The sequence below is a fragment of the Anser brachyrhynchus genome (genome assembly GCF_964034855.1).
Source record: "Anser brachyrhynchus genome assembly, chromosome: Z".
NCBI classification, from domain to species: Eukaryota; Metazoa; Chordata; class Aves; order Anseriformes; family Anatidae; genus Anser; species Anser brachyrhynchus.
In genome coordinates, this window is record NC_137697.1 from 70,171,780 (window position 1) to 70,195,654 (window position 23,875).

Below are 23,875 nucleotides of genomic sequence, written 5' to 3' on the forward strand. Positions count from 1 at the left end.
TCAGAAGGCATGTTCAGGAGCTGCACTGAACCAAAAGTGAAGGCAGAAACCTGTTCTAAACCCAGAATCATCATTTTTTCTAGCTTAGATTGAGATCAGCAAAATGCTTAAGCCTGATTGCTAAAAGCTCAGTGTTTTGCCAACCACGTATTTAAATAATATTCAATTCTATAATTGCTGTTGTCTTTCTATTCTAAAGACTGATTACAAAGTCTCAGTTTGGAAATTAAAATATATCTACTTAGATCAAGGCTATGGAAGGTTAGAAATATTCCTGATTTAGCATTTAATTCTCACTGTTAAAAAATGAATTTTGAATATGAAATAGTATACTGAAGGTTAAATTTGCAGATTGATACAAAACTGCCCAAGGCAATTTATCCCTGAAATTACTCTGAAATCAGGTATCAAAGAAACGCATATGTGTGATGGGTATGATATTGCCACATAGGATCAAAAGACTGCTTAAACTGCTACTTTTAAGGACCTTAATCAAACCCACTGCTAACAAATGAAGTTTGAATCTGCTGATACTGTCACCTAGCACATTTCAACCTTTTCAAAGTTTTAGTTGATCTAAGATACCTCCTAATTTCTGTTTTCAAAACTTTCTTGGTATCTTCTCTTTCTTAGCTGAAAACAAGAGTCTGTTACATCCTTGATTTTCAGAGTATTCCAGCTTTCAAAATTTCCTCCTTAATTTTGCAGTCCTGTGATATTCACCTGGATTTCTTTGTTCAATTCATAGGGACTTCTTCAACTAGATCCAGGTGTATTTCCTGAACTTCAGTCAGTGATTCCAAAATTCAACTAACAGTACAAATGTGTTTTTATGTTTTGTACTCTGCTAAACTTCTTTCACAGGTCATCCATCATTTCTTTTTTTTTTTTTTTTTTTTTTAATTCTTCTTTTTTTTTTTTTTTTAATCTTCCACAATCTTATTTTAATGTCAGCAAGTTCCTGTCAACAGTAAAAGAGAAGTAGTTCAATGTCCTTTGCTAAAATGTTTTTCTACCTATATAAGGACTTGTTCAAAAATTAGCAGTTATAGGAGAATAGAAGGTCTTTTGGACAAAAACTCTGCAAGTGCAGCTAAAAATTTTAATCACATTATTTCAAATACTCTAAGCTTTTTCCTCTTTTAAGTATTCAGGCCATAATTACAAAATACTTGTAAGACAAGCCAATCATTTTACAATTATGCTTAATTTACATTGATAATCTTCTACTGTGCATAAATTTATACCTAGCAATTTTTCCAAATTTCATTGCATTTCCAGGTTACCATATCCTGATATATGATAAAACATAGTTACAGTTCTTGTTGGTTATGTTAGCCTTTGCCTCGTTTCCATATGGTATCTCTACGGTGAAACTGTTGAAACAGATTCCCAACCCGAATCCAAATACTTAATCAGTTCCTTAATATTCCTCTCCTACCCTTTTCAAAGAGACCTGATATCCTTTGGCAGAAAAACTTGAGAGACATGGCTCATGATCTTTAGACAGACATACTGGATGATGATAGAGTTTGAATAAAAAACTAATAAATTTAACTAATTTGACTTTCTTAGGGAAAAAAAAAAAGTATTATATACACAAGATACTTTTCTTTTACTACTCAAAAAAGAAAACAAGGAAATTCAAGGCAAATGAAAGATGAGGATGGAGAAATTCAGAGGTATGATGGCATTTTTCATTTGAAGTCAGGGATTCTAAGGAATTCCACAGGAATAGTGACATATTTGTGTTATATTTCCATATAGCAACTCCTTATCCTGCAAAGCAGGGTCAGTTGGTGGTGTCGTTCCACCAGCCACATTGGACAATTAAATACAAGCTCACTAATACCAGCTGACTACTATAATTTCTGAGAGACTGATATTGAAATGCTCTGAGCAAACTTTGAGTTTCAAGTGAAGTAGATTTGGCCACCTAAGCTACAAAACAGTTTGTAGGAATCAGACCTTCAGGTATCCTTGTTTTAAAAACGTCCACCTTCATTTCCCTGTTGCCGAGGATTGGTCCATACAGTTATTAAGGTTTGCTTATCTTTGTTCTGCGCCAAGCATGGAAGTCTCTAGGATCACAATTGCTTTAATTCAGCAAAGATCTGGGGACATTGATACTCCTACTTCTCTGAGGGAAGTGAGGGTATAATACTAACTTCCAAGGTCAGCAAATCTGACGTGAAGTATTAGTTACACTTATGATCTCAGAAGAAAGGAAGGAATGAAATTTCAGTATTAAAAAAAAAATAAAAATCTTCAGCAGATCTGCCTATGACAGTTCTGCCCACAAAGTGTGGGAGTATCTGTCAGAAAACCAGCTTACAAGATTCAAGCGATATGTCTTCATCAACAGCTTAGCCAAGAAAGCGATAACCCTTTATGCTTGTTTCTCCTCTGTACCCATTAGTTTTTGTCATTTTTGCAGTATTGGGAGCAAGGAAAGTTTGAAGCACCCCAGTGAGTTCATCTGGCAGTGTGGATCTTGTACTGGGCATCTGCAAGATTTCAGACGGCATAAAGCATCGTGAAAGAACAGTATAAAAAAAGCCTGCAAATACAAATACTGGCAAAGACAACATGCAACTTCATTAGTTCAGTCTTAGAATAGATCCTCAAAGCAGAAAGCAATTATCAGCAGGAGTTGATGAACTTTTGAAAGTAAAAACATGTAGGAATAATTTAATGCAGTTTTATTTCATGATATATATCAATCAGCCACAAAGCTGTCCAAACATGCTCTACAATGAAAAATTTATTTTGAGATCTCTTATTGGCAATATCATGCACTAGACTGTGCTCATAGTATGCTGATAGTGAGACAATTTCAGGCTGCTAGGAGCTACTTTAGAGAAAGGATTCTCAAAATTGGGAAGAGGATTTTGAATGAAAGGAGGAGGAAAACGTTCTTTGAACATGGTCGGAAACAAAACAGATTTGTGGAAATTGCTACTGATTGCATATATAGGAATTGCCATGTAGTTCAGAAGTGGAAACACTGTGTTTCAGCAGCCAGAGGCTCCAACATGAGACAAGTTGCGCTTCTGCTTTCAACTGAGTAACTGCAAAAAAGTGTCTGCTTTTTGTTTTGTTTCGTTTATTTGTTTGGTTTTTGTTTGTTTTTCAGAAAAAAAAAGAGGTCTTACCTAAACTCATCTATCAGAGATCTGCATAACTTGCAACACAACAGCTTGTGGGGTTTTTGTTTGTTTTTGATTGATTGTTGTGTTGTTTGTTTGTTTGGTTGGTTTTTTGTTTATTTGTTGTTTTTTTTTTTTTTCTTTTAAATGTTTGGGGCTTCTTTGTTTCTTTCTTTCATTTGCAATTTTTTTGGGGAACTTTAATTAATAATTCCTATGCAAGAATGTTCTCTCCTGCCATGAAATTCAGTTCCTTCTATATAATATGATATATATTGAGTTGTTTTTTATATTTTTCACTGAGCCACTCTTACAAATGAGTTATATGGCATAGCACATTCACCGAAGACCTGCTGTTGACACAGTGAACTAGATCCAAATTTTCAGTCAAGAACTATATGTTTTTAAAGTAAATGTATGCTTTTGAAATGATCAGGAATGAGACCCAGTGAGTTTTGCTTCCAGCTAAGCATACTTGTAAAACTGACAGCTTACAACATTTCATAGAATCATAGAATCATAGATTCTCTACAACATTTAATCTGGAAGACAACTCATAGGTCAAAAACAAGTCTTCAAAATTGGATTATATACTTCAATTAAGCCTCTCTTAGATGCTCTTTAAACAACCTAAATCAAAGTGTAGTTAAACAGTGATTACTCATTTAGAGGTAGTAATAAATAGTTTTTATGTCATGACAGCAAGGAGGTTCCTTGGATTAAGAGTAAGAATTAGTACATAGATGAAAACAAATTAAAGAGCAAAAAGGAAGCATGATTCTCATTTTGGAAAGGGCAAGTGGGATATCACATTCATTGAGAAGGAAAAAAATAAATGATCAATTTCCTTCCACTGGAAGGGTCACGGAGTACTTTGGAACTGAAGCCTGCAGCGCATGTGGAGAAGGAAGCTGGTATAAGCAACTGCTTCATTACAACCGTACAACCGCTGCTGGTAGCTGTTACCCAGGTGTTTAGACACAAAAGGAAAAAAAAAAACAAAAGTTAATCTTTTTTACTTAAGTGCCCCCAGGCAGGCATAAAGGAGAGAAACCGTCCCCTTCAATTCAGGAAGAAGGTCATTTGTTGTGTACTCTGAGGTGTTTTTTGTGGACTCCATGCATGCCCTCTAGCAAAAATGGACGGAAGTGTTGGAGAGTCCCCCCTAGCTGAGCCTTTTCTGACTGAGTCCAGAGACGGTGACTACGAGGAAGGAGAGACAGTATGCAGTTATAAATTTGTGAATTCAGTAGTCTGGGTTGGAAACTGTGGTGGGAATGCTGTGGTTTACATGAGGGCCATTCACAGATTGCTTCAGCACAAGGAATGGGTGGTGTTAAGGCACTGCCTCATCACAGAGGAATAATGCAGGAAAGTAAGGGGCAATGGACTTTTAACTTTGGAGTGAGCTAATTGCTGGGCAATTTGATGGGTCGTGCTTGGTTAGTCTGTTCTGTGCTGTCATGCAAAGACACACTGAAAGATGAGAAACATGGAAATATTTCAATGCATCTGGAAGTGCTATATCGTATCAGGCTAAGTATAACACAACAGTTCAGCTGGCAAAGGCACTATTAGCCTTATCCTAAGTCATGTTAAAGAAAGTAACATATAGCATAGTAGTTGAATAGCTGGTCAGTGAATGAGTAGACTGCATCTATATCTACATGAGGATGGAGGTGCAATATTTGGGGAAAGAAATACCCTTCCAACTTATATCAGTGTAACAGACCTAAGACAAAGACAATTTTGGCCCATCATCTTTATGCCTCCATACTTCATTATTCAGTCTTTATATAGTTGTAAAAGCTAACCAATCAATAATCTTCCAAAAGAAAAAAGTATCTTCTCTTGAAAGCAGAGCAAATTCAAGGGCTGAAGGAGCAGCTTTACTTGGAATCCATGTAGGACTTCAATCATGAGAAGATCCTGAGCACAGAATGTATGCTTGCTACTCCTGATGGAAACAGGAACATATAAGTTCTTTTGGACTTAAAGCAGAAGGGAGAAGGCTGTGGGTTTTGGTTGATACGGTAAGATCAGGAAAGTGAGGAGGAAAGTCAGGATGGTTTCCTTTGTGAAATGGACATTTTCCCACAGACACATTTTCACAGAGACTGAAAAAATTCCAACCTTCCCCCTATCTTTTAGGTACTAATGAAGGAGAGCAGTGACAATGCAGCAGCTTCACACTGGAAGGGCAGCTCTACTGCAAAGGCTGCTGCCCTTGAAGGATCAATTTCAGCACCACCAGCTGAGAATGTAACTATCACAACATCAGGAGAGAACCCGAGTTTTGATGAAACAATTTTAAAGTAAATTCATCTTTGGGAAATGGAACACAAGAGAAAAAAAAAAGGCAAGAAAAAACTGAGAACAATTTAAACCATCTAGTGGGATGGATATCACCAGCAATAGCATGATTATAGAGCATCAGAGTGCAAGCAAGGACAGAGAACCAAAGTTTATATTTATTGGAAGGGTTTCCTTCCTCTCCTTCTCCTATTTTTCTGCATACTCTGTGTATGGAATACAATACAATATTTTCAATCTCTTCTCAGCCAGTGCTTATTCCAGCTAATACAGAATGTTGCTCCCACCATAAAGAACCACAGAGATAATTAATGCTGAGCAAATTCTGAACTGTATACCTCTTTTATTTCATGCAATATTCCTCAATATGTGTAATACTTTTTTGTCGTTGATGTTGTTGTTCTGACATGACACAAAATTAATGAGCACTTGGGAACAGGAAAGAAGTAAAAATCAGTAAGTGGAATAATCTGGAAAAAAAAGTTGTTAAAGAAGCTTGAAATCATTTAAAATAAACTCCTTCCAAAGGAAGAAAAGTTAGCTATCAGAGTGTAGAAAAGTTAAGAAGAAAATCAGTATTACAGGAAAAATAAAAATTGAAATAAAAGGTATCAGCATGTATGGCAACTTTATCAATAAGTCCTTTTTGTCTCTCTGTAGAGCTACAACACACTTGAAATTTTGAAATAGGTGTCCATGATGTACAACTTTTCCTCTGAATGGTCCTTTATTCATGCGCTAAAAATGTTAGGCAATTCACATACAGAAAAAAGATTATCTGGAAGTACTCCTAGACTTATTGTTAATTAGAATAATGCAATAGATACCACTGGAAAAGTGGTGAAGGGCGATTCAGCAAAGATTGCACAGATGCCCATCGAAGTAAGTGGAAGTGCAAATGGCAAATTCAGTGGGCACTGGACTGGGCTGTAGTGGCTGAGGCCAAAAGCATTTATCTGTGCAGAAGTTAGAGTAAGACACTGTAATCAGAAGCATTGTCGTAGTGTGCATGGCTGTAAACCTATTCCTACAGTATGAAGGGCTGAAAACTGCATGTATTTTACTAATACAATTATTGCCTGGGGAAGGAGGCAAGGAGGGAAAATGGAAAGAGCTCACCCAGACTAACATCTCTTCAGGTGGTATGCAAATTTCTAAAATCACTGTGTGACAGGGGCTGTTGTCAGAAAGACATCTGCAACTCCGTGACATTCTCACAATCTTCACATTTGAGTAAAAACACAACGCTCTGGTCCTCAGCATGTTCTTGAGAGAAAGCAGCGGAGAATCAAATCATAACTGAAGCCACAGCCCACCTGCAAGGGCATGAAGCTACTACACAGCTTCAAGCTGAGACCAAATATCCTACCAGCAGAAGTTTGACTGTTCTTCAAAGAACTCCACAAACAAAGCCAGCAGTAGGTCTGTTGTGGGAACCACATCACAAGTTGCATGCTTTGCACAGCAGTCATGTCCTGAGGTGGAAATCTATGTGCTGGTGCCTTGGGCAGAGGCTAGTTTATCTGTAGAAGCTATAAAGGACTATGAACTTGGGTCTGAAGCAAAGCATCCTGCTTTTCTGTGCTCAGAAGCTGTCTGGTCTCATTTTGACCATGGTCTGGTGGTCATGGGATTTGATGCTAAGGACAACCTGATGCAGAGGTAGCACAGGAAAGTCCCTGCTTTTTTGGGAAAGGGAGGACTGAAAGGCTGTTCTGCCTCCAAAATTGGCTGCTCTTTTTCAAACAGTAGTGAAGCAAAGATTTTTTTTTTTTTTTTCTGTGGCAAATATTCTGCTTTTTGTGTCATGCTGGTTTGGGACAGGACTCACACATGCTTCACTATACTATAAGTGGTGTCATTGGCCACTCCATAACACATCTCCCATCAAAGAATACCATCACTAGAAAAACATTACCAAGTTCAATAGCAAAAAACAGGGGGCATATTTTGAGAACAGGAATATAGGAATACAGTGCACTGGGTTCAGAGAGGAAAGACCTTCATGGGAGAAAGGAAAAATAGTAGGACATAGGACAGAGGCATTCAATTAAAATGATCCAAGGTTGGTATGAATATTAAAGACTGAGAACAAGCTGTACATAAACCTTGTACAGAAATAACTCATTGAACTGTTTTGAATAATTAAGTATCAGACAGCCATGATCTTCTTGAAACAATTTGCAAATAACAGCACACGGAATTTCTAAAGTCATTATTTTTAAAATCCCTTCATGAAACTTAACTGAGAATAGTAGTAAGCATTTTTAAAATATCTCAATATTTTAGCTTGCTTTTTATTTTTATTTTTTTCTGGGAAAGAAAATGTTTACTTACAGACTAGGAATTTTTCCCAAGTCAAATTTTAGCTAACTGTATTTTCTTGCTAAATTTGTCAACTCTGAAAAACAACATTGATGCAAAGCAAACTCTAGCAGCATTTTCCTATCCTTCAGTTTTTTCTTTATAAAATACTCTTCCAGAGTAAAAAGGTGTTCTGAAACAGTAATAGTAATTTTTCTGTCTTGTGTCTTCCACATACCACTAGGTCCTCATGATTAAAATTTGTCAGAGGTACCTTCAAGCAGAGACTAGTAACCACACCTTCTTTTGGTTTCTAGTGAATTTTAGATGCATAAAGACTGGAAGGTGGAAGATCTGTTAAAAGAAGTCACAGATATTACCACAAAAATATCCTTATTAAAATTAAAAAAATTAAAATTAAAATAAAAAATAACGCTTTGACATTTCAACAATTGAAAAGGGATACTATCTGTATGTACAAGACAGTGCTCTCATCTGTCATCCCTTGGGGTAAGAACTAACAGTGCAGGTCATTCAGCTGCATTTAGTTACCAGAAGTGAGTGACTAGACCCTACAAACTCATCAGAGAACATCCTGGATGCCTAGAGCACCCAACATGCTGTGATGGGAGGTGGCAAGCCCTATGAGCAACTATTCTCATCCACCCAAACCATAGCCTTCCAGAAGCTTGCCCATGCCCTCCACCAGCATCTTGACCCAGCTTTGGATGCAATCAACCCACAAGGTGCGCAATGCACCCATATGGAGTGAGGGATGTGCTCTGCACATAGTTCTTCCAGTCAGCTCCAACCTGAATGTCTCAGAATCTGCAACTGAACAGCAAACCATACAGAAATGAAGAACCTGGACATTTTGTGCAATGAGATACTGAAATTTAACCTAATATCACTGTTTAAGCAATTATTTGAAGCCCTGGAAGTAATTGGTCACACTAAGCCTTCCTGTCTAAGAGCCTAAGCAATCCCATAGAACATTTTTTCATCTCTGCTTTTATGCCAACATAGGTGGCTGTTGATGCTGTGTTGGAAAACTTGAACTTCTAGTCACTCTCCACAAAGTGATGAATAGTTCACTACTATATATTTAGAGTTGCTGGGGTGACCAGCATTATTAGACTAACAAGTGAGATGGGAGGAAAATACCCATCATACACCCACAGAACTGAATATTTACTGGGAGCAGAAAAAAAAAAAAAAAAAAAAAGGAAAAAAAAGGTAGATTTTTCAAAGAGCAATTGTTTATCAGGAAGAAGCAGCCAGTCATGATATCTTAGCTTCCCATGCTGAATAAAGCTGAGAGGAAGCTAAGTGTTTCCAGTCTTCTTATTAAGTCCCCCTCTCCATCCAACGAAGGAAATAATCATAAACTAATCAAGGATGGGCTGACATCACATCTGCAGCTTGGAAGAAAATGACCCAGGAGTCCTGGTGTACACCAAGTTGAACATGAACCAACAATGTGCACCTGATGCTAAGAAGGCTAACAGGATTCTTGGCTGCTTTAGGCATAGTACTGCCAGCAGATCAAGAGAGGTGATTCTTCCCCTTCACTCAGCACTGGCAAGGCCATAAATGGAGTACCCTGTCGTGTTGTGGGCTCCTCAATACAAGAGAGACGTGGATGTATTGGAGAGAGCCCAACAGAGGGCCACCAAGATGATCAAGGAACTGGAGCACCTCTTCTATGGGGAAGTCTGAGAGAGCTGGGACTGTTTAGTGCAGAAAAAAAAGAGAGAAGGGAGAGTGCAAAGAAGACAGAGACAGACTCTTTTCATTGGTGCCCAGGGACAGGACAAGAGGCAATGGGCCCAAGCTGGAACACAGGAAGGTCCCTCTGAACATCAGGAAGCACTTCTGTACCATGCAGCTGACAGAGCACTGGCACAGGTTACCCAGAGAGGCTGCAGAGTCTTGCTCCTTGAAGATCTTCAAAAGGAGGCAATTTGCTCTAGGTATCCCTGCTTGAACAGGGGTTGGACCAGGTGATCTCCAGAGGTCCTTTCCAACCTTAACTGTTCTGCAATTCTGTGAAGTGAATGCAATGAAGCTTAGGTGAGAGAAAAGAGATTTAACAGACCACACAGCAGGTCCACAGTCATCTCTGACTGCTTCCAGTTGGTAGAATTTTTAACTATCTCCAGTCCTACAATGGTGTCTTTATAAATGTATGTATACCAGGCAGCATAATTTAAAAACAAATGGCTTTTAAGTGGAACAGGTATGAATACTTGTCCTGGTTTCATCTGGGATAGAGTTTGGCTTCCTCCTAGAAGCTGGTATGGTGCTGTGTTTTCAAATTAGGATATGAATATTGTTGATAACACAGCAATATTACAACAACACCATTTAAACTAGATGAAAGCAACAATCCATCCAATAAAGGATATGCATCTGTATGTAATGCAGCAGTTACAAATCACTTGTTTGAAGCCCCCAACACGCTTTTGTACTCTACTGATTTAGGTGAATTCTCTGTTATTGCCATCCACATAGCTCCAGTTATTTCCTACTTTTTGTGTTCTACTTATAACTGAGTATTTGTAGCTCCAATACAGGGATAACAAACGTTGTCCTTGATATGACTGTACCTCTTTATTTTACTTATTACTTTTTCCCCATGTCTTTTTTTGTCCCATCTTTGTCCCATTCTTCATCTATCTTAGTAATGTGTTTTCTTTCACCTACAACAGAAATTACAGGCAGAGAAATCTTGGAGAGATGTTCATTTTTAAATGTACTTCAAGTGCTGCAAAATTGAGAACTGTCTTTATTTTGTTTCTCCACAAAATGGTGCTAATAATAATGCTATTGTTTGGCTGTCAGGGCCCTAACCAGATGGATCACAACATGTAGTTGGCATGCTTTGGTGAAGTACTCTACTCAAAAGCACTTATGTTCAGCCATTTCCAGGGATTCAGTGTATGAACATTGCTACAATGTGGATGTTTCACATAAATTTGGGAGAGCTATATTGTAAATTAAGAGTGAATCAGTATCAATTTCTGATTGCTGTTAAGGTAAGTTTAACAGACTGGCTATCAGATGTTGAAGAGGAAAAATACAAGCATAAACGTAGTTTGGAAATATGCTATCCTCACAGACTTGTGTTCTGTAATGACCAATAGCATGCTGGCTGGAGACTCATCCATACCACGAAAAATAGATGTCACTTTGTTCAACGAGAACATTTAACTAAGCAGCAGGAGATCCCTCATAGACTCCCTGGAAAAACAGTGTCTGGAGATGTGCCCTCAGTGCTGCGCTGTGCAGCATACTATGAAACCATACAGAGGACACAACTGTTTCAACAAACTCTCCTGTGAAAACAGCATTCGCTCCTTCCCCACTGAGCAGAGGGAAACCTTTATATTCCAGACTGCCAGCAGACTTGTGGGCATGCCGTGTGTGCCACAGGTATGCTACTGACTCCCAGAAGTCCTTCTCCATCTTCACTAGCTTCTTTAGTTGCTTGTCCCATAGTGGTTTATCCTCCCTACAGCCAACTCATCCCCTGGTTATATGTTATATTTCAAGCTTCTTTATGTAAATGAGCTTGCTTTTCCAGTGGTGCAAAATCTACCCTTAACTCCTTCAGAAACAGTCATTTCCAACACGGAGAGAATTAGAAAGTAAGAAAAAAAGTAACTGTACAAATTACTTTCTCCTCTGCCATAGGTCCAGCCATCTATTCACACAGGGAGTAACGGTGTTTCCTGACTTCAGTGAGAATTGAGATGAGTTCATTGGGAGGATTTTGGGCCTTGATGCAATGATTGGTAAAACTCCCATGAGAATGAGAGAACAATTATACCCTTTCTTTCTTTCTTTCTTTCTTTCTTTCTTTTTCTTTCTTACTTTTTCTTTCTTTTTCTTTTTCTTTTTCTTTTTCTTTTTCTTTTTCTTTTTCTTCTTTCTTTCTTTCTTTCTTTCTTTCTTTCTTTCTTTCTTTCTTTCTTTCTTTCTTTTTCTTTCTTTCTTTCTTTTTTTTGGGTTTGTTCATTTTTATTTGTTTAGTTGTTGTGGGTTTTTTGATTGTTTGTTTTTAATGACTATTTTCAACTTGTGACAAGCTTGAATAATAGGTCTTTGACACGAAACTTTAGTGTACATGGCAACTGACTCTTCACAAGCTACAGGTGTTCATTACTTTTCCTTAGTCTCCCCCTGTATTCTGCCTCAGAGCATTATAGATGAAGAGAGAATAAACAATAAACAATAAGGAAGTGAGGTTCAATTTACTCGCTCCTCTCAGAAGTCAGATTTTTCAAGGCACAGCAAGCCTGAATACTGTTTTATTTTCAGCTGATGGAAGCAAGAAATGTCTCTGGTACTATCAGACTGTCAACAGCACACTCATAATCATGATGGTGGAGTAAGTGAATGGGCCTTTACTGACCTATTTGATTTATAAATTTGATTTACACTGTGATCCCAAGACACTAGGTATGTACTCATTAATATTCCAGGTAACAAAAAATGCACACAGCTGCAGAAGGTGAATATCCTTAGTAACACTATTTGAATTTACTGCATTTACCAAACATTTACCAAACAAAAAGAATAAAATCAGGAAAAGAGTAACAGCGAATGACTGACTTTGTGCAAAACTATGAATATTTTGTACATTTCATTAAAAGTCAGTACCACGCATTTCCTATAAGTATTTACACAAAAATACAACTAATAAGAGGATTCAGTACAAGGTGGGGGACAGCTTTCACTAAATGTCTTCTATTTACAAAATAACCTGTACTACTTAAAAAGTATATTTCTGCATGACTGTGGTTTATCTAACGTAGATGAGACAGGGTTGTTGCCTGAAATGACCTGCAAACTTTAAGCTTCAGTATGGTAACACACACAATGCATGTATTTGATTGGTATTATAAGTAGGCATTTACAACACAGCAGCTATCACCAGGCTCCAACCCGCTTCCAATCCTTCTGTTCAATTTAGGGGAAAGTCTAGGGAAGGTGTAAGTGCTTTTATCTTATGAAACTCATCTGAGTAGGGACCTGTATTCAGAGGCACAATAATGCCTACAAAGAAGCATAACGATATTGGTCGTGCCCAACATTCTGGAGACCAGGAGGGAAATCTTAAACTCCAGAGGCCACTCTGTCTATCAAAAAGAGTAAATTCCAAACAAACATGCAAATACATGAGCTGAAGGCAGACTGGCGATAATTGTTCTTAAGGAGTCTTTTAGAGTATTCAGCAAACAAAATGCAATTTAAAAAATGCTGGAAACTCATGGGCATAACATTTCTCCATTCTCTTACTAAAACATCAGCTGTTTTATTCCCATCTTTTGTTTTTATTTTTCCCTTTATATTCTTGGGTGAAAAGGATGAATGACATTCAGAGTTTACATTCTCACACAGTGAGAATTCTCACACTAATTTTTTGTTGTTGTTGTTCTGTATCCCTTTTCCTTCCCTTCTGTATCCTTTGTTTCAGGGTGTTGAGGGGGTGGAGCTCTAATATTTCAGATGAAAAGCAAAAAATTTTTGAAAGGATACATTTTCAGAAAAATGTGAGAAAATTAAGGAAGTGAAAACAAGGGACAAATTGCTTTCATTGGGAAAGACGAGGAGGAAGGAAAGTAACACCAACAAGAAAGAAGTTCATATATCTGAATTTTCAGAAACCAGAATGAAAAATATTTCATATAGCAATGAAATCAGATGTAAAGGTTGGGTTGAAGAGAACTGGTGAGAAGTGTTCACCCACAAAATGCACTGAAACAAGCAAGTTTCTGTGGTGGGTAGCTGTACATCCCTTACACAGTGTGCATAAGTGTTTTGATGAAACTTCGTTATTGTATGTGACAGAAAAAAAAGACTTGGTTCCATGCCTGAAAACCAGGAATGTTTTGTCTTGAAATTCCTGGTGCCTTTGGTGCTTTCCTCCAAAGTCCTGAGAGTTTTAACCAGGACCTACAAAAAATCTTCAGAATCTCCTTGAAAATGTTGTCCATTCGATCAGGAGCTGAACACTTGAGACACAGACTAAGCACGTTGTTTGTGCACCTTAAAGGTAAATCTGGACACAAAATCTTTAAGTCCCACCTAAACTGAAATTAAAAGGATTTTTTGTCTTCTTTCTGATCTAGGGGTTTTGTTTTTCCTTGAGTGCTTCAATTAAAGATTGTAGCCAACGAGAGAACAATTCAGGATCTCCGGATGAGAGAAATGCACCTTGATTTGCCACAGAGGCAGAAAGGTGTCCTCAGCCCTGATCTGGAACACACAAATGCCAAGTAACCCTGAGGACAAAATACTTGCCATTCAGCTTCCCAGGTGGATACAAGCATTTAAGGATATATATCAGATTTTAAGACCTTTATATTTTCTGAAGCCCCCTAGCTATTTGGGAGGTTTGCAGAGCCCACAGAATGCCTGTCTGTCTTTCCCCAGAGTGTTGCAACATCTCTGAAAACCTCCTAGTGTGAGATCTCCTGTTTCCATTTCCTCCAGTTATGGCACTCTTCCCAAAGGACGGAGGGTCCAGCTGGGGGCACGAGCTCTCCTTGATCAAATTAACTTAACTGTTCAGCTCATTAACCAGTTTAATTTGTCCCATTTGCAGTCACCCTGGTGGGCACCAAGCTACTTTGAATTGTGCAGCAGTTTACAGGGACCTTCCTTCAGCTCTTCAGCAGAAAAAAAATAAAAATTAAAAAAAAAAAATTGAAAGACTTCCTTCTGAAGTGGATTGGTCTTTCAATATTTCTTGCTGTCTGCAGCAATGACCTTGACCATTAAATTGTGATGTTCTCTGTTTTTAGTAACAGCCTTGATATGTATAATCACAATTTTCCTCAGCCACTCAGTACTATATAGCAGAGCTACAGATTCACTCCAACAATCACAGCCCACCCTCAGATTTAAAGGCACCAGCATTGCTCTGCTTTGCAACCACTCTACACTGTGATTTCAGCCTGGCATAACTCACTGCAGCCATGGACTGTAGTACTTTTTTACCATCCCTCATGCACCAGCACTAGCATTCATACAGGCCATATCAGGGAACTAATCTTGTTGCAAGTTCATCCTCCCTGCCTGTTTGAGATTTGTTTGAAAACAAGATGATTTCCATGGCACAAATTTATAAGTAGCTTCTTGAAATTCTGTCCTAGCACCAGAGAGTCAATAGGAGGTTGAAAGTAGCAGGCAAAATCACTTTCTGCAGCAGCCCAGATTTACCTAATTACAGTGACTGCATAACCAACATCTTAATTACCCTAGCTTGATATAACATAACCAGGACTAAAGCTAACAAGCAGGCAGGATTTGTGCCCTGTGTTCTCAAAAAGTGTTTTGCAACTGTCCATCTTATAAGTTACAGCAGATTTTTAAAGTGAGGGTAAAACCAGAATAAATGAAATTAAATAAATAAATAATAAATTATGTCTGAGAAAGACTATGCATGGAAGGAAAGGGTACCATGAAAGGAGAGGAGATGTATGAGCAATGCATCCAGTGGAAATCAGCCACATAGTCTTGTCATAGCAAGTGTGGATACTGACATGGTCTGGGTTATTGCATGGGGAAAGGGAGCACAGTGGAAGGTTGCTGGGACACAGTAAGGGCCAAACTTCTGAAGCTAGTAATTAAGTACCAGAAGGAGGCAAGAGGGATCAACTATTCCATTACTTTGAGGAGAAAAGTAGAGGCCCATGATCAAAGACCTCAAACTCGGTGAAAGAGCATCATTTCTCAGCTAAGCAAAACTTGGTATTTCCACGGTAAGAATGCAGAAAGATGCTGCTGAGATGTTGGAAATTAGGTCTTCAGAGGAATTCTGTGCCTTTACAGAAACGGCAGTAACCTTCAAGGGCTGATGGGTGACCCAGATTCAATCAAAGACCTAAAGTAAAAGTGGTGTTACATATTCTTGTTTGTTTATTTATCTGCCTTGGTTTGACAGTATTAACATCTCTTTGAGCTGACAGGATGATTCAGGTTTACCTAGTTCATTTGTGCATCCTTTTCTCTGAGCACTGAACTTTCATTCATTAAGCCTTCTGGGAAATTATATTTTTAGGTCCAAAGTCTGATTCTTTGACAAAATGAAGACAACCAGAACCATAATCAGGATCAGATTTACAAGTAAGTCCTCTTAAAAAAATTGTACTTTTTGCAGGTGTTTCATTCCACAAAAGTGTTGGTATCAACTAAAGTTTTCAAAACTGGCTCATGGTTTTGGCTCCTAGAGAAGGTACTTTTTTTTTTTAGGAGGTATGCTAAGCCACCTTCACCGGGAACCCTAAACCACACTGTAAAAGAGAAACAATACATGTATACATCCTTATGCTTATCTCATCCTTATGGAAATTTCATCCTTATACATTTATCTGAAATTAAATGCTGTTGGGTCAAACATCTGAGCATGCTGGCAATGCAGCAGTTTTATAATTCATTTTCTATGTCTTCAGAAACACTGGACTAAGCAGTTCTTGAGTTCACCAGCATCTGCTTTCTGGTAGTGTCTCACATGACGCATTGCCCTGCACCAGTTGTGTCAAGAGAATTGACTGTTGGGTCATACCCTATCTTAGGTCATCAAATGATTTGGACTGAATACAGCACAAATCATTTGGACTGAATGGAGCACAAATTCTTTTTTCATAGAATCACACAATGGTTGCAGATGAAAGAGACCTCTGGAGGTTCTATATGGTACAAACCCCCGCTCAAGCACTGGTGCTTAGAGGTGGTTGCCCAGGATTATGTCCAAATGGCTCTCCAACAAGACAGACTCCACAACCTCATTGGAAAACCTGTTCCACTGTTAACATTTTAAACAACTACTAGCCAGTCTGATAGCATGAGGATAATTATATCAGCATATTTTATGGGGGGAAAAAAACAAAACAAGACAATACAGAGGCTGACTTTGCCAACCTCAGTTGTCTTCGTGTGAAGCTATACTACGTTTAACCAGCTTTCTGTTTTTCACCGAGTCCTTATGTGTGGATAGAGATGAAGGAAAAACAGACAGCAAACAACAGCCACTTAAATAGGTTATCTGACCAGCTGCATTTCTTGGTCCTTCAAAGTAATTTACTTATCTACCTCTCTTCAGATAGACTCTGCAATAAACTAATCACAAAGGTCTCATATGTTCAGGAGGCATATACTTTGCCAATTCACATTCAAAAGAGAGATAATTCACAGCCTGGCTTCCTACTGTTTGTGATTTGAGTTTTCTTTACACTGAGGGCAAAAAAAAGAAAGAGAAAAAAAAAAAAGACAACAATTCAATTAACTATTCAGGAGTACAGAAAGCCATGCTGCAGAACTGTGATGAATTCATTTATATGCAGAGAAACAGCCAATATATAAAATGGTACTTCTATCTCTGCATGAGTGAAGAGCAATGCTCACAGCAGAGCAGCAGAGCTTCATTTCTATGTAGACATTGAAATAAGAGACCAGCTTTTGAAAAACAGCTCAGCATATTAGATGTCCAGTAGCTGGGAGCTTCTTCGAAAGAAGGGTTCCTATTCATGTACTGAAACAGATGAGAAAGAAATACTTTGATATGTCTGATGATCTCGGCTAGTATGGACATATATTATTCTGCCTGAAATCTGTGAACTTCAGAAAGTTCCACTGTTTTTGGACTCTAAAACAGGAACTAATCTTTTGGAAAAAACAGGCTTGCATCTAAGTTAATTAGGGAAGAGCTTCAGATGCCAAACAGAACCTAAAAACTATAGTACAAACTTACAGCACTTTCCATTTAATGCAATACTACTTTCTCTGCAGGGCAAGAAAGCATCTATGACTACTCAAAAAACAAGGATTTTATTTACAAAATATCATCACCCTCTTCTCCTTTCTCCTCCCAAAAAGGAAGAAGCTGTCCCAGAAGAGGCACGAACGTAAAGTCTCTTACAGTCCAACAAACATATACACATACATCATAGATATCTACATCTATTTATATACATATATGTGATTCTTAGATGGGAACTGCAGCTACCTGAACATATGGCAAAGCCGCAGGCAAATCCACATTCAAAAGAAATAGAGGTCAGTAGAAAATAGAGCAGTGCCCAGGGGATTTTTGCAATGTAGACAGCTTGTCAGTGCCAAAGACAGCCTGAACCCACAGGAGAAATAAAGGTGTGTAGTATACCAGTCACAACAATAAAGTTATAGGTAGTTTGCTAATGCAAAAGTCAGTAGCATGCATAAGGGCACAGCCTAGCCCCATAATTCAGCACCTGTCAGCTGCAGGAAATCCTGAAGGCAGAAAGGCCACTTATTAACATCAAATGAGGTGTATTTAAGCACCTGCCTCAGCCAAAACCTGGAGAGTATCAAAGCCAAAGCCTGGAGAGTGTCAGCTGGTATGAAACACTGCTACACTCATTCAAACCAGATGGGCAGAAAACCACCACAGATATCTGAATGAAGGCATCACTGAAAGATGAGTGCCTGTCAACTTCTCCTGCAGTCTTCCTTCAGATCAGTAAGGGCCAGAGGATCCAACCCCTCAGGCTCTCCTTTCTCACTCCACCAGTAATGGGGTCATATGGCAGAGTACAGCCAACTGAAACCAGAAGTTATCACATAAAATTTCCAGTGTTAAAACAGGAGAACTAAGAAGTGCTTAGGACACAATGATGCCACTGGTTATGGTTTGTTGTTGTTGTTGTTATTTTGTATGTTTGTTTTTCTTGCAAAGATTTTCTTTTTTTTTTTTTTTTTTTTTCATTTAGCATTTAGCTCTCATAAAGCTGGAGCAGAAAGCTGCTTCAGATATCAGATAAATATTAAGGAATCCATATAACCCCATCAACAGCTAAGCTGTGTTTAGAAATGACAGTTCAGTGGAGCAGATGTGAAAGAAGTCACAGAAGTACGAACTCGGTCCTCCCCCCTCGGCTCTGTGTCTGAGATTATGGACCCAGGGGGGAAAAAATCTTGTCATTGCCTTACATATTTTCTTGGAAGGTGCATGTCCAATAAATAGAAACCAGATGCTGCTGAATATTTTATGATTTTTCTCACTCCTTAGCATCCACAAATGTTTTATAATTAATAGGCCCAGGAAAAAAATTCTATTCCTGTGTTTTGAAACAGCAAGAGATGGCTCTATCTAATGTCCTGTGGCAGAGGACTTTAGTATGTACAGTAACTTTCTTGAAACAAGCAAGCAAACAAACAAACAATAAATAAAGATCTCACTGAAAGTTTGATAAAGAAAAGGGCAGAGAGGGAATAATTTGAGCTTAATGTCAATCATAACATTATTTTACAGGGTTGGGAGTTAAAAAACTGGCAGTAAAATGTTTAAGTGAACAGAATTAAAAATGTAACTAGAAAAATATAAGAAAATGCTGCTAATATTGTTCTGTCTCAAAAATAGAGTTTCTTGTCTCCGTTTATTTTTATTTTATTCACTTATTTCAGTCTCTTCATAAAGCCTTTCCCCTGAGCCTCTCTTTGACATTGTAATGGATCAAATACACTGTCTTCCATAAACAGATGTACTGGGTTTAAATGTCAAAGTTTTGGTAGCAGGGGGCTGCAGAGGTGGCCTCTATGAGCAGGGCCCAGCAGCTGCCCCACATTAGATAAGGGCCAGTTTCAGCCAGCTCCAAAGGGACCCGCTGCAGGCCAGAGCCAAGCCAGTAAGTGTTGTTTGCGCCTCTGTGAGAGCAGATTTAAGAAAGGGGAAAACAAACGAACAAACAAACAAAACAAAAAAATGCTGTGACACAGCAGCTGGGAGAGCGAGAAGTAACAAGCAGCCCTGCAGCCCCCAAGGGCAGTGCAGCAGGAGGGCAGGAGCTGCTCCAGGCACGCAGCAGCAGTTCCCCTGCGGCCTGTGGAGAGGCCCCTGGTGGAGCAGGCTGTCCCCCTGCACCCACGGGTCCCACACGGAGCAGATCTCCACGCTGCAGCCCGTGGAGGAGCCCCCGGTGGAGCAGGTGGATGTGGCCTGGAGGAGGCTGCGGCCCACGGAGAGCCCCCGCAGGAGCAGGCCCCGGGCCGGAGCTGCAGCCCGTGGAGAGGAGCCCACGCAGGAGCAGGGGGTCTGGGGGGAGCTGCCGCCCGTGGGGGACCCGTGCTGGAGCAGTTTGCTCCTGGGGGATGGATGGACCCCATGGTACGGAGCCGTGTGGGAGCAGTTCCTGAAGAGCTGCTGCCTGTGGGCAGCCCCCGCAGGCTCAGTTTGGGAAGGACGGCATCCCGTGGGAGGGACCCCACATGGAGCAGGGGCAGAGAGTGACCACTGAAGGAGCGGCAAAAACGAAGCTTAAGGGACTGACTGCGGCCCACATTCCCCGTTTCCCTGCGCTGCTTGGTGGGAGGATGTAAAAGAGGGTGGGTGGGGGGAAGATGTTTTTAGTTTCTCATTGCTCTAGCTTGTTAGTAATATATAATAAATTTTACTAATCTCCCTATTCTAGGTCTGTTTTGTCAATGACATAATTGTTGAGTGATCTCCCTGTGCTTATCTCAACCCTTGAGCCCTTTTCATTGTATTTTCTCTCCCTTTGAGGAGGGGGAGTGAGAGAGTGGTTGTGGTGAAGCTCAGATGTCTGGCAAGGTAAAAGCACCATAACAGATTCCAATGATGCACTCTCCAAACCTAGAAAATAATTGTCTTCCTGATTTTGTTGAGAACATACAGAGCCAGGTTGTCATGAGTCTGCAGTGTGCAACAAAAATATTACTGAGTACAGTCCTCCCTGTCTGGGGACAGGTTGACCTCCCTTAGAGATTAAGTTATTAAGGAAATTCTTTCCAAAAACGTCTTCTGAATAGCATTCTCTCTGTGCTAGTGAGTGAAGCACAAAATAAACATAGACAAATACAATTAAGCATTTTGCAATGAAAATACAAAGCTTCCTTGTACTCTTCTGATCAAAATGGTTAAATGTGCAGAATTCACTGCTTGAGCCTTGGATCAAGATGATCAGTCTTCTGCAAATGCCCTTCACAAATGCAGTTAATGCATTTACCATCAAGGATGCACTTTTGACAACCTGAGTTTTAGCCCACCCATCCCAACAAGGTTGGATGAGCAGAGAACTTTACACACTGCATAGTAAGCAGATACTAAATTGATGAGTGTCACAGAAATATAAAAGATGACAAAAAATAAACAATATTTTCTTTTTTCTCCTGTAAATTTATTGACATGCACTCTGCCAATGGCTATCCCAAAGTAAATCCGTCATGAAGATAACATCACATAATCAATGTGTTTGGAGGGGACCTTGAAAGGTCTGTGGTGCAAGCTTATGCCCAAAAGCAGAATCAGCTATGGGGTCAAACCAAGATGCTCAGGGCTTTGTCCAGCTGGGGTGTGATGATAACCTCCTTCTCCAAGTCTCTAGAGTAGGACGCTCTGCTGGACCTCTTACCAATAAGAAGGGGCTCACTGGGGATGTGACAGTCAAAGGCAACCAAGTTCAAACACAAGAAGCAAGCACGCAGAGGGTGGAGGCAGGTACAGATAACCTGGAAGGAATATAGAGACATTGTTTGAGCATGCTGGTATGAGTTTAAGAAAGCCAATGCCCATATGGACTTGTATCTGTTCAGGGATGGCAAAGACAACAAGAAAGGCCTCTAAAAGTACCTAGGTAACAAAAGTAAGGTTGGGGAAAATGTGGGCCTGTTGCTGAATACAATGGCGAACCACATTACACAGGACATGAAAAAGGCTGAGGGATCCAGTCCAGACAGCAAGGAAGACAGTGTCAAAAGCCTTACTGAAGTTCAGGTAGACAACATCCACTGCTCTCCCTGGGTCTACCAGGCTAGTCTTTTCATCAAGGAAGTTTATCAGCTTGGTTACAGATGACTTTCCTTTGGTGAATCCATGCTGTCTGGTCAGATCTGTTGTTTGTTTCTTTATTTGGTTTGCTTTTTCAAAGCTAATGTCAGCAACCAGAAATTACATGCCTGGGGACTTGTTCTGACCTGGCAGCAGAAAAGCTGCGCAGCTTGCCGAAGTGATGGAGGCTAAACTTTGTCATCATCTGGTGTGGTGAGCATGGCCTCAAAATAAATAAATAAATAAATAGTAATAGTAATAGTAATAATAATAATAATAATAAGCAAGTCAGAAACCAAGAAGAGAGAAGAAGAAAGAAGCCAAAGCCAAAGCCAGTTCCCTGACAAAGGAGTCAGATCTCCTGGCAGGGCGAGTGCATGAAAACCTCTAGGACTTTTCCACCCTTCTTACCTTCAGAAGGTGCAGGAAGATCCGCTTTAGGTGCTAGATCCAAAAGCACCCTGGTTCCAGGCTTGTTCAGACATACTTGCAACCTTTATTGTGGCTAGTCCTGCAAAGCACACTAACCTCAAAATCTCTGTTAGTCTGAAGACATTTTTTTATCACCACATCTGGTCTCAAGCAAGAGCACACTATTTTCATTTCAGTTTCTTTGTGAGTTTCACATTATATACAAAACACAAATACTACACATAACAAAATTTATCCTTCTGAAGGAGGGTGCTTGTCACACCATGGTTTAATTGTTAACCTCTGGTTCAGTTTAGTAGCAGGACCATTAACTATTCTGCTGACTTCTGGGAAGAAGGTATCTCTACCCAGCTGTGTTCAAAGGAGAGCAGCATTTTTAGTAGGGACAGAATAATCCAATAATCCCTTAAAAGGAACATTTAAACTGTCCACTTAATGAAGTCTTATGTCACAGGAAATAACAGAGAGGAAGCTTTTTCATCCAGGCTAAAATCTATGTATTTAAGGATGCAGTTGTCCCTAAATCAAGATCTTCCTGACTGAATGCTGAACTCAGGGCAAGACTCTCTCAATCAGATACTAGACCCTAGCCACGGATCTTTGTACCATCAGGCTTTTAGGCGGACAACACAATAAGAGAGACCTCTCTGACATCTCAGGGAGCTGCTTGAAGCATGTATAGATAGGGGCAAGGCTTTTATTTCCATATGAATGTTTTTGAATCTATCTTCTTTGGTGTCTGGGTTAATTATTGTAAGAAAATTCTGTTCTTCTACCTTAAGATACTCCTGGTGTTACAAAAATCATCAAGGTAATTAGCTAAGAGGAGGGCAACTGTCAGGTATCTGAGAGATGGAGTGGCCCTCTCCGCTCACAAGGGGTGGGTTTCACAGGGGGATGGTGTGCTTGGCACTCAGGGGCTTTTAAGGGGAGTGGTATGGATAGTAAATTGGCTATGAACAGCACCAGGCAGAGACTTCTCAGCATGCAGCAGATACAGAGCACATGGGAGAAAATCATGTTTACAGGTCTGTCTGCAAACTAAACACACCATCCTCCCGCCCACCCTCTTCTATCTCCCCCCCCCCCCCAACCCGAACAGTGCAGGGGAAGGGGGAATGGGAGTCCATCCTTCAGGACCATGAAGTCCATCCTCCAGGAGCAAACTGCTCCAGCACGGGTCCCCCCCGGGCGGCAGCTCCCCCCAGACCCCTGCTCCTGCGTGGGCTCCTCTCCACGGGCTGCAGCTCCGGCCCGGGGCCTGCTCCTGCGGGGGCTCTCCATGGGCCGCAGCCTCCTCCAGGCCACATCCACCTGCTCCACCGGGGGCTCCTCCAGGGGCTGCAGCGTGGGGATCTGCTCCGTGTGGGACCCGTGGGCTGCAGGGGGACAGCCTGCTCCACCAGGGGCCTCTCCACAGGCCGCAGGGGAACTGCTGCTGCCTGCCTGGAGCACCTCCTGCCCTCCTGCTGCACTCACCTTGGGGGCTGCAGGGCTGGCTCTCTCACATTTCTCACTCCTCTCTCTCAGCTGCTGTGGTGCAGCAGTTCTTTTCCCCTTCTTAAATATGCTCAGAGAGGCGCAAACAACATCACTTATTGGCTTAGCTCTGATCAGTGGTGGGTCCTTTTGGAGCCAGCTGAAACTGGCCCTTATCTAATGTGGGGCAGCTTCTGGATTCTTCTCACAGAGGCCACCCCTGCTACCCCCTGCTATCAAAACCTTGACACGTAAAACCATCCTCCCATAAACATAGGATCAACCTCATTTTTTTCCATAAGAACAGATTAAAGCCAATAGCTAGACATGAGCTTAAAACCCGAAGATCAGTATCTAAACAACTTTG

General features: G+C 40.2%; 1 long non-coding RNA gene across 2 annotated transcripts; it reads right to left on the reverse strand.

Moving 5' to 3' along the window:
• Window positions 1-20,942: 20,942 nt before the first annotated feature.
• On the reverse strand, window positions 20,943-22,234 carry LOC308185052. 2 transcript variants are annotated; one of them, XR_013943090.1, is made up of 3 exons: window positions 22,009-22,234; window positions 21,744-21,821; window positions 20,943-21,278 (listed from the first exon to the last, which is right to left on the reverse strand). It is a non-coding gene; the product is annotated as an uncharacterized lncRNA (long non-coding RNA). The 2 variants fall into 2 exon arrangements; XR_013943091.1 differs by having other exon boundaries at window positions 21,534-21,821.
• Between the last annotated feature and the right edge of the window lie 1,641 nt (window positions 22,235-23,875).